The sequence below is a fragment of the Etheostoma spectabile genome, chromosome 6 (assembly GCF_008692095.1).
Source record: "Etheostoma spectabile isolate EspeVRDwgs_2016 chromosome 6, UIUC_Espe_1.0, whole genome shotgun sequence".
Lineage (NCBI taxonomy): Eukaryota > Metazoa > Chordata > Actinopteri > Perciformes > Percidae > Etheostoma > Etheostoma spectabile.
Window position 1 is genome coordinate 27424223 of NC_045738.1, and position 10289 is coordinate 27434511.

General features: G+C 39.0%; 1 pseudogene; it reads right to left on the reverse strand.

Moving 5' to 3' along the window:
* The window catches only part of LOC116690510 (high choriolytic enzyme 1-like), a 21070-nt pseudogene that overhangs the window by 7314 nt on the left and 3467 nt on the right, over window positions 1-10289 (reverse strand).

A 10289-nucleotide genomic window follows, 5' to 3' on the forward strand; every position in this document is an offset into this window, starting at 1 on the left:
CTGCCATGGCGCGACCAAATATTTGCTTTTTTACTATTTTTTTGAGTTATCGGTACCTCTGTTTTGAGTCTGTTGTTCTTTCAGAATTAAAAAGTGACTTCTTGGCACAGGTGTGTGTGAATCCTATGTCTGGCGTTCCAAGAAAAAAAGCCTTACAACTACATACAGTACAGCACATTGATGACCTGTGTGTAGTGTGTGTGTGCGCTAGTCCGTCATGAAGGCCATTAACTGAGAATGACGGAAAATGTTAACACGGCTTTTCACTGACTTCTGTTGACCTTGTTTGGCTTAATCTTTTCTTAAGGTGAGTGCTGGTACAACAATTCTATCTTCTCAGGTCACAATAAACAGACACAGGCTGAGGTCATGATGTGAATAAGCATCTTTAATCAAATAATCAAGCTCAAAGCAGGTGTATTTCTTACTTGCAAGCCAATTTTATCAATTCGGAATGAAAGCACATTCGTTAAGCACAAGTAGCATTCTGGTTTTGCTAGTGCGTTGCATCACTTTGCCTCATTTGCTCTTGATTTCTATGAAAAAAAAAGAAAGGAAGATATGAATGAGTGTGTACACAGACACACACAAACACACACACACACACCAACACACAAGTGAAGGCATACATAACCTTAAACCCTCTTTCAATTTAGGCCCCTCTCTGCTTCCCAGGTTCCTCTTCTTTTTCAATCATGTTTTTATTAATTGTATGCCTTCCACTCCAGGGTTTGCAAACAAACTCTTACTAACATAACTAGTATAATAGTCTTATTTATCTATTTGTATTTCCTTCACTTCTATTTTTTTATTTATATTTATCTTTGATGTTCAGTTTTTAACTTCTGGTTCGATCTGATCTGTCATGTATTTGGTCTGTTGTTGTTTTGGTTTGGGAAATGTATGGTATTTTGTGGAATACAAAAAAAACTCTCACCAACTAAAGTATGTTATTTAATAATGCCCTAAATTACAATTAAACATACACTGTATATCACAGGGTGTGTCTTAATAACAGGAGACATGCATTCATAAAGGTACATTCATGGTTCTGTGTGTATGTACTATAAAGGCAAAATGCCAAGAGAAAACAACATATAGGAGTCTATCCTAATAAAAGCTACAACACAGAAAAAAGAGGAAAACTAAGACAGACAAGAATTCTCAGCTAGGTTCAACTTAATGTTAACATTATTGTACCTAAGTTAGATCGATAGATATTGAGGATAGCGTGTGCATGGCAAGTTTAAAAAAAAACATCGAAACACACAAATTACTTTCATTTCTAGAGGAAATGCTTTCTTTGCACAGGGTTCAGGTCACGTCTGGAAGCAGTTGAATCTGAAATCAGAAAAGCTAACTTATAAAACAAAATGCTGACTTCTTTATGGCACAATGAACATAAGTATGATCTTCCAAGGTATCAGTACGGTAGAAAGCCAGCATGAGAGAGTGCTGTTGGTAGGGGGTAGCCAGGTAGAAAGACAAGTGAGAATGTAAGTAGCTCAGAGAATAACACCACGGGTACAGAAACAAGTAGGAAGTTATTTAGTTAGGGAGATGGTATGCTATATGGGTAAAAAGGTACGTACTGCATTCATACAGACGGTTCACGCGAAATGTCATTAGGACTCATCTCGTTGGTCTGCCAATGTCACATTAGGGGTCAGGGTAGGAACGATGGTTGGCTGGTTGTTCTTAGTGAAGGAAAACCTATGTACACAGGAGTGATGAGAGGTTTAAACTGTGTTGTTGAAGGACAAAGGAAGAAATCAATCCACAGTGCTTTTTCTTTTTAAAAATGCATTTCAACAGTCTGAGTTATAGACAAATCAATGGAGTATAATGTCCTTTTAGTAGAAAATTCCCCCTTAATGTTGTCATGGACAGTGATTCCTTGAGACTGACCTCCCCAGAAAAAAAAGCCAAGCAGCAGTTACGAACCATATTTACATTTATAGTGTCATTGCCTCCCATGCCATAGTAGTTAGCAAAGCAGGAACTGACGTGACAAAGTATAAGAGTGCTATATTTCCATGTAAGAGGTAAGGTGGGTGGTGGGTCAAAGAAAACACAGTACTTTACCCAGGGGACTCCATGTTCTGTTCGGAAAAAAAAATAAATGGTGAGGTTATTTTAACTTTCCTCAAAGACAAGAATTGGGTACTATGTCATGCTAAATGAAAGTGAAAGGTTAGGGTCACACTAACCCCTAACCCTGAATCTATTGAGCCAAGTTTCAATGGATTTGAGATCGAGCATTGGTCGGGGAGTCTGCTCTGTATTTTCTTTGCACAAGAGGCGTGACCAAAGGGCAGGTTCAAATGACTCTGTTCAATTGGATAGTCCTTCAACCAATCAGACCAATGGATTGTGCGCTTTGGCTTCAGTGGCTGCTATGTTGAATGTAAACAAGAAGCTGCTTGGTGCTTCTCTATCGTCGTTGCCAGTTTTTTGATTGGTTCCCGCCAAATTGTGAACGAAGAAGGAGAATTAACGTGCAGGTTTCAGACCGAAATGGGGTTTACCCAGTCTAGGATTTTGTCTCTTTCAGTGAAATTGCATTAGGAGAGCATCCCTTCATGGCCAGTATAAAGAGTGTCCAAATGTGCAGTAACTGTTTTAAGTACGGATGGGGATGTGAGTATGTTTCAAAAAAAGTTTTGAAAATGGGAAATCCTCATTAAAATGCATGTTGTATTTGTTTTACATTATTTCACAATAGCATAGCATAAACACATTGTTGTAGTACATTATATTAATGCAGGATGTGAATTATACCTTCCATAGTGCATGACAGAGCCGTAGTCATAGGGGGTGCCAAGGTTCTGTTATCGACCTTGGTGATTGGGATTCCAATCCTGGCGGGCGATTACACAGTTAATCAAAGGTTTTTTTCACAGCTTGCCAGTAAAAATGGCTGAAAAGTGCAATAAGTACAGAGCAGAGGTGGGTAGAGTAGCCAAAAATTGTACTCAAGTAAAAGTACTGTTACTTCAGAATAATATGACTCAAGTAAAAGTAAAAGTAGCCAAATCAATTACTTGAGTAAAAGTAAAAAGTACTTGATGAAAAAACTACTCAAGTAGTGAGTAACTGTTGAGTAACGTCTGATTTATTTCTAACACAAGCATCAATCAGACGACAAAGATACAAAATATACCTTTAGGCAAAATATAGTCATCCAAACAATAAATAAATGTAAATTAATTTATAATTACAAAATAGCTTACTTGAGAGATTGTCACATCAATTTGGATGGATACTGCATGTGTAAACACTACTGTATGTAACCTAAAGACAAACATCCACCTCTCCACAGCAGGAACTACAACCACCGCTACGTCTCCTCAGGTTAGATGATGAGTTGTTGAATGCTGACATGTCCGTTTGTTTGGTAGACCCTGAACACACCGCCTAAAGTAGCTGCTGTTTCTTTGCTTTGCTACGACTGTAAAGCTAACCTGTCCAGCTGCTGAAACAAGTACGGTCACGTGGACTGCACAATGACGGTGTGATTGGTTAAGCACAGTCAGTTCAGGGCGAAGACTCTCTCTCTGTCAAAAAACATTGAAATGAGCGGCGGGGGTAAAAACACGAAGCATAGTAACGAGTAACGAGCCTTTGTAGCGCTAATGTGCGGAGTAAGAGCACAGTTTATTTTTCACTAATCTACTCAAGTACAAGTAAAAGTATAGTGATTTAAAACTACTCCTAGAAGTACAATTTTTCAAAAACTGCTTACTCAAGTAAATGTAACGGAGTAAATGTAACTCGTTACTACCCACCTCTGGTACAGAGGTTAACTTAACCGTTATATCTGCTGTAAACCACATGTCACACTTTCTGTACACATGGCTGCTCATTCTAAAAGTCTCGCTAACTCACAATTTATATTCCTTGCTACTGAATAACTGCAACAACGATATGGCATTTCTCAGCCTCCCTGGTGAAGGCTGATCCAAAGTGCTGGAAAGGAGGGTTCGACCGAGAGTCAAACCTAAGAAGAGAAACGTGGACCCACGTCCAAAGCTGTGTTGGGCTCTGCCAGGACTGCGCTTTGACAATAATCTTGTTTGTGGTATTCTTGGACAGGATATCGAGGCATAGTTGTGCTGGGGAGCTCACTGCTGTTTTGTTGCAGATGATGTGGTCCTGTTGGCATCATCGGTCTGTGACCTTCAGCGTCATCTGGTCTGAATAAGCTCTTCTTCCCCACATGCGTGTCTCTGCTGTACTTTCAGGAGTACTGTAAACCAGCATTATGTAGTTTGGATAAGTTTATTGTACATTTTCTGCTTGAGTGACAATGTCACTAAAGGGAATAAATAAAGCAGTTGCAGTGGAGATGAACATACCAAGATTAACATTGGCCTTCTCACACGCGTGGACACACGAATCGTCATCTTCAATGGTATTGCCTGCAGAGTAGAATATGTTTACTCAGTGTATCAGTTACACAATTTACAACTTTTGTTTCTAAGAATTTTACTGTCTGAAAAATAAACATCTTACCAGAGTTTCCTCGGGTTTTCCTCAACAGGAGCCTGTCATGAGACACAAAGTAATTGTTGGTTAAATACAGTTGAATCATATGGAGCCACTGTCATTTAAGATGTGACAATTGGCTTCTAAGTCAGAAAGAGTTTGTTTCTGTCACGGATTGACTTTAATTCAAGACACAGACCCCCCCCCCCCTCCCCACCACCACACCATTGAGAGCACACTGTCCAGCATCCTGCGCTGCCTTCATTGCAAGACTGTGCAACACAGTGAAGGTGTGGATGGATCATAGGTGTCCCGCCCCCTCACTCCTGGACATTACCAACCCGCCTCACCCGCAAAGCAACACGCATTGGGGGTTACCTCAGACACCCCTTCAAACAGCTGTACAGTAGCATCCAGCCTGTTCCAACAATCACTTATGATAAAGACATTCAGGAACTCTTCCTTTTATACTGCAGCTTTCACAATCTATTCACAACCTTATCTCATGTGTATGAGATATCTTAAAGTTTATCTTGGTTTGAACAACATCATTTCAATGTGTTCAAACATTGTTGTTTAGTGATAATTGTAAGTGTCTGCATGCAAATGTCTGATGAGGTTACCTGATAACAAAACTGTGGGCAGAGAAGAAGAGGACACCGAACACAGCCGCCTGGAGCATCATGGTTGTAGGACAGCAGCAGACTCTGAACCTGGGGAAACAGAAGTGTTCCAACTTATATGGGTGTGAAAGCCAACTAACTTTCATCCTTATATGGCATACGACTCACCAAAGACATGTTGACAATTCGGTTAACTGGAAGTGGCAGTTATTACTTAAAAGAGGCGGTAGTTTGTGTAAGATGTGGGCTTTGTTTTCAGCTATCTGCTCCAGGCGGACCAGATTACACATTTAGTTTTTCATTTATGAGGTCACAGCAATGAATGTTATTAATATGTTAAAGATGAACCGGATCAGACTTATTGGAAGGGCCACGTATGAGGACCAGCAGCTAAGCTTTCAAAGTCCTCCGGTCTCAGAGAAAGGTATATAGTGTGTCGGTTATGGTTAGCATTATTGTGCCTCAGCAAAGCTGACATTAGGGTTTGTGACAGAAGCTCAGTTCTTGGACTTGGCATCAGAAAAGGCGGGTTGTGATTCAAGTATAGGTTGTTGACTGGCCGTGTCTGGAGAGGTGTACTTTTCCCTGGGTACTGCTGAGGTTCCTATGAGCATGTATGCATGCCAAATACCATGGCGGACCTTGCGGGTTCTGATCTTGTGTAAGATCCATTGCATGAGATACGTTTCAACTGAACTACATAAAGGTAAGTAAAAGTAAAAAGTGGCCAAGACATTTTTATAAATTCAGGGACGTGTTATCAGCATAAGGCAGTCTGTTACTAAATGATACAAATTGCCATGAGTGGAATAAATCTTTTTTTTTTCAAATCAATTAAGGTATTCAGTGAGGGACAGAAGAAAAAAATGAACTAATTTAAAGTAGTCTTTTTTGGCTAAATTACGAATTGGATCGGTGCTAAACTCCAGTACTTGCAGAGTCTGTTCGATATCGGAACATCTGATGTTATGTGGAAATTGTTCCCAGTTAGTCTGTAGCCCCTTGCTACAACAACATAGGCAGTAGAGGCATGTAGGCTAATTGAAAAATGAATTATCACACTTATAAGTCAGAATCTTTTCAAGACGATTCATAGTCATACAATGCATTGCCCTGCTTTTTGCAAAACTTATAATACACAAACACATTGTTGTTGTTTCTACTAAAAAAGCTATACTGTTATGTAACTTCCAATGATGGGAGACTTGTGCGCTTAAGGTCTTTGTTGAAGCCATTTCTATGGAAATATCCTTGAGTTTACTTTTGTAATATGACAAAACCTGTGTTTTAAATAGAACGTAGAAATTGGAGTTTACCAGTGACCTGAAATTATGTAATTTGATTGGCTGCTAGATGTAGTATAAAAGTAATTGTACTCTGCGAAACAGCAGAAGCCGCGGACTTGGAGCAACACAGTCTTTTGACCTACACGGAATACAGTTAATTTAAGGAAAAGTAAAGATCTACGTTTTTTGTATTTTAGTTTTGATATTTTTTAAGTAAACAATCAAACGAAGAACTTCGGATTCAAGACTTTTTTCACTGACGTTTTGTGTTGAGTACAAAAGAATTTGAAGTCCTGGCTAGTGAGTCAGCTTGTAGCACTCACAGTCTTGACCACTGACGTCCTAACAATGTCCTTTAACATTATGGCTTAGAGTGGGGAACCTTCAGAGCATTTTTTTTTCTTTCTTTTTAAAGATTTTTGCAGGCGAATGTTTATAAAGCCGATGTTACTAAATGAATGGAAAATGGATTTGAAGTTGTCATTGTGATACATATTGTTATATTCAATACATTCTTGTTCTATAAAAAACACTAATTACCAACAAGATTGACACAGTTCATTCAACTACATACACATTACTATAAATATGTACTGTAAAGGTATTTGCCCAATGTAGATACACTGAAATTAATTAAATGAACTAACAACAAACATATAAGTTCAACATATAAGTTCAACAAAATGCAAATACTAGCCTAACAGGCAAACAACACAGCATGCTGTGTTCAAATAACAAATGATAAGGTGGTTTGACTTAACTTAGTTTGTATAGATGGAATATAGGTGGCTGATGAATAATTTTTTGAGTGTATTGTATGGATGGTACAATATTTACAGGGATGTATGTTGTCTTTTCAGAATTAAAAAGTGACTTCTTGGCACAGGGTGTGTGAAACCATATCGGCGTTCCAAGAAAAAGCCTTATCAACTACATACAGTACAGCACATTTGATGACCTGTGTGTAGTGTGTGTGCGCTGGGCTCGTTCATGAAGGCCATAACGTGAGATGACGGAAAATGTTAACATGGCTTTTCCTGACTTCTGTTGACTTTGTTTTGGCTTAAATCTTTTCTTAGGGTAGTGCTGGTAAAACAATTCTATCTTCTCAGGTCACAATAAAACAGACACAGGCTGAGGTCATGATGTGAATAAGCATCTTTATCAAATAATCAAGCCAAAGCAGGTTATTTTTTTTGCGATGATATCATTGGACACTTCATTTCTTATAGGTAAGCATGCAAGCTAATTTTATCAAATTTGGAATGAAAGCAGATTGTTAGCACATAAGCATTTCTTGTTTGCTTGTACGTGGCTCACTTTGCCTCATTTTCTCTTGATTTCCTGTGAATAAAAAAGGAGAATTTTTTCAAAGTATGAATGATTGATGTGTACACAGCACAAATACACACACCCACACACACACACACACCGTTGACGACCATCACAACACCGCTGTTAAAGTCAGGCCCCACTTTCCCAGGTTTCCTTTTTCTTTTTTTTCTAGAGTTGTTTTATTAATTTATATGCCTTCCACTGCAGCAAACATCTTACTAGCTATGTAATAGTATAAGTAAGTTTTTTTTAATCTATTTGTATTTCCTTTTATTTTTGTTTATTATTCTCTTTGATGTTTGGTTGTTAACTTCTGGTTCATCTGATCTGTCAGTATTTGGTCTGTTGTTTGTTACAGTTTGGGAAATGTATGATATTGTGGAATACAAAAAAAACTCTCAATAACTAAAGTACGGAATTTATAATGCCCTAAATTACAAATTAACATACATCACAGAAGTGTGTTGAATAACAGGAGATATGCATGCACATAAAGGTAATACATGGTTCCTGTGTGTGTCTGTAATATAAAGGCAAATGCACGAGAAACAACATTGCATGATAATAGGATCAATCATAAAAAAAGCTAGAAACACAGAAAAAAGAGGAAAACTTCCATCTGAAGATAGAAGTCACAGCTAGGTTCAACTAAATGGTAATATTATTGTACTTAAGTTAGATCGATAGTATTGAGATAGCATGTGCATAGCAAGTTTTAAAAAAACATCGAAACACAACTTACTTTCATTTCTAGAGGAAATGCTTCTTTGCACAGGGTTCAGGTTACGTCTGGCAGCAGTTGAATCTGAAATCAGAAAGAAAGCTAATCTCTAAAAACAAGTGCTTGACTTCTTTATGGTACTGCTACAATGCAGATGAACATAAGTATGATCTTCCAAGGTATCAGGTACCGGTACAAAGACAGCATGAGAGAGTGCTGTTGGTAGGGGGTAGCCAGGTAGAAAGACAAGTGAGATGTAAGTAGTCAGAGAATATACCCCACGGGGACAGAAACAAGTAGGAAGTTATTTAGTTAGGGAGATGGTATGCTATTGGGTAAAAAGGTACGTACTGCATATCAGACGGTTCACGCGAAGGATGTCATTAGGACTCATCTCGTTGGCTCTGCAATGTCTACATGGGGTCAGGGATAGGAACGATGGTTGGCTGGTTGTTCTTAGTGAAGAAAAACCTATGGTACAACGGAGTGTGAGAGGTTTAAACTGTGTTGTTGAAGGACAAAGGAGAAATCATCCACAGTGCTTGTTCTTTGTAAAAATGCATTCTCAACAGTCTGAGTCATAGACAAATCAATGGAGTATAATGTCCTTTAGTAGAAAATTCCCCTTAATGTTGTCATGGACAGTGATTCCTTGAGACTGACCTCCCCCAGAAAAACGCCAAGCAGCAGTTACGACCCATATTACATTTATAGTGTATTGCCTCTCAGTGGCCATGTAGTTACCAAAGCAGGAACTGAGGTGAAAAAGTATAAGAGTGCTATATTTCCATGTGAGATGGTAAGTTGGTGGTGGGTCAAATAAACACAGTACTTTCACCCAGGACACTTGGTCCATGTCCTGTTTGAAAATAAACTAAATGGTGAGTTTATTTTAACTTTCCTCAAAGACAAAGACTGTCATGTCTAAATGAGAGTGAAAGGTTAGGGCTCACACTACCCCTAACTGAATCTATTAAGCCAAGTTAATGGATTTGAGATCGAGCATTGGTCTGGGGCGTCTGCTCTGTATTTTCTTGCACAAGAGACGTGACCAACGGGCATGGTTCAAATGACTCTGTTAAATGGTAGTCCTTCAACCAATCAGACCAATGGATGGCTGCGCTTTGGCTTCAGGGTTTGGTGGCTGCTATGTTGAATGTAACAAGAAGTGCTGGTGCTTCTCTATCATCATTGTGTAAACCTGCAATAGCGCGCCAGTTAGATAACCCAGTTTTTGATTGGTTCCGCCAGATTGTGAACTGAAGCAGGAGACTTCACGTTCAGGTTTCCAGACCGAGCTGGGATTTACCCAGTCTAGGATTTGTCTCTTTCAGTGCAATTGCATTAGGAGAGCATCTCTTCATAGCCAGGATGGAGCGTCCAAAGTGTCCAGTATCTGTTAACGTTCATATGGGCATGTGAGTATTGTTCAAGAAATACTTGAAAATGGGAAATCCTCCATTGAAAATGCTAGTTGTGTTATTTGTTTTATATGATTTCCTAGTTAGCATAGCATAAACACATGTAGTACATTATAATTAAGTTCATGAGTGAATTATACCTTCCAAGTGCATGACAGAGCGTAGTCATAGGGGGTGTAAGGTTCCTTGTTGACCTTGGTGAATTGGGACTCCTTTCCTCAGGCGATACACAGCTTAATCAAAGGTTTTTTTCACAGCTTGCCAGTAAAAATGGCTGAAAAGTGCAATAAGAGTCTTTACCCCAAGTGAAGGAGTTCAAGTACATGTGGGTCTTGTTTACGCATGAGAGGACAATGGAGCGGGAGATTGGCTGGAGAATCGGCGCAGAAAGGTCGGCATTGCATTTGCTTTATCA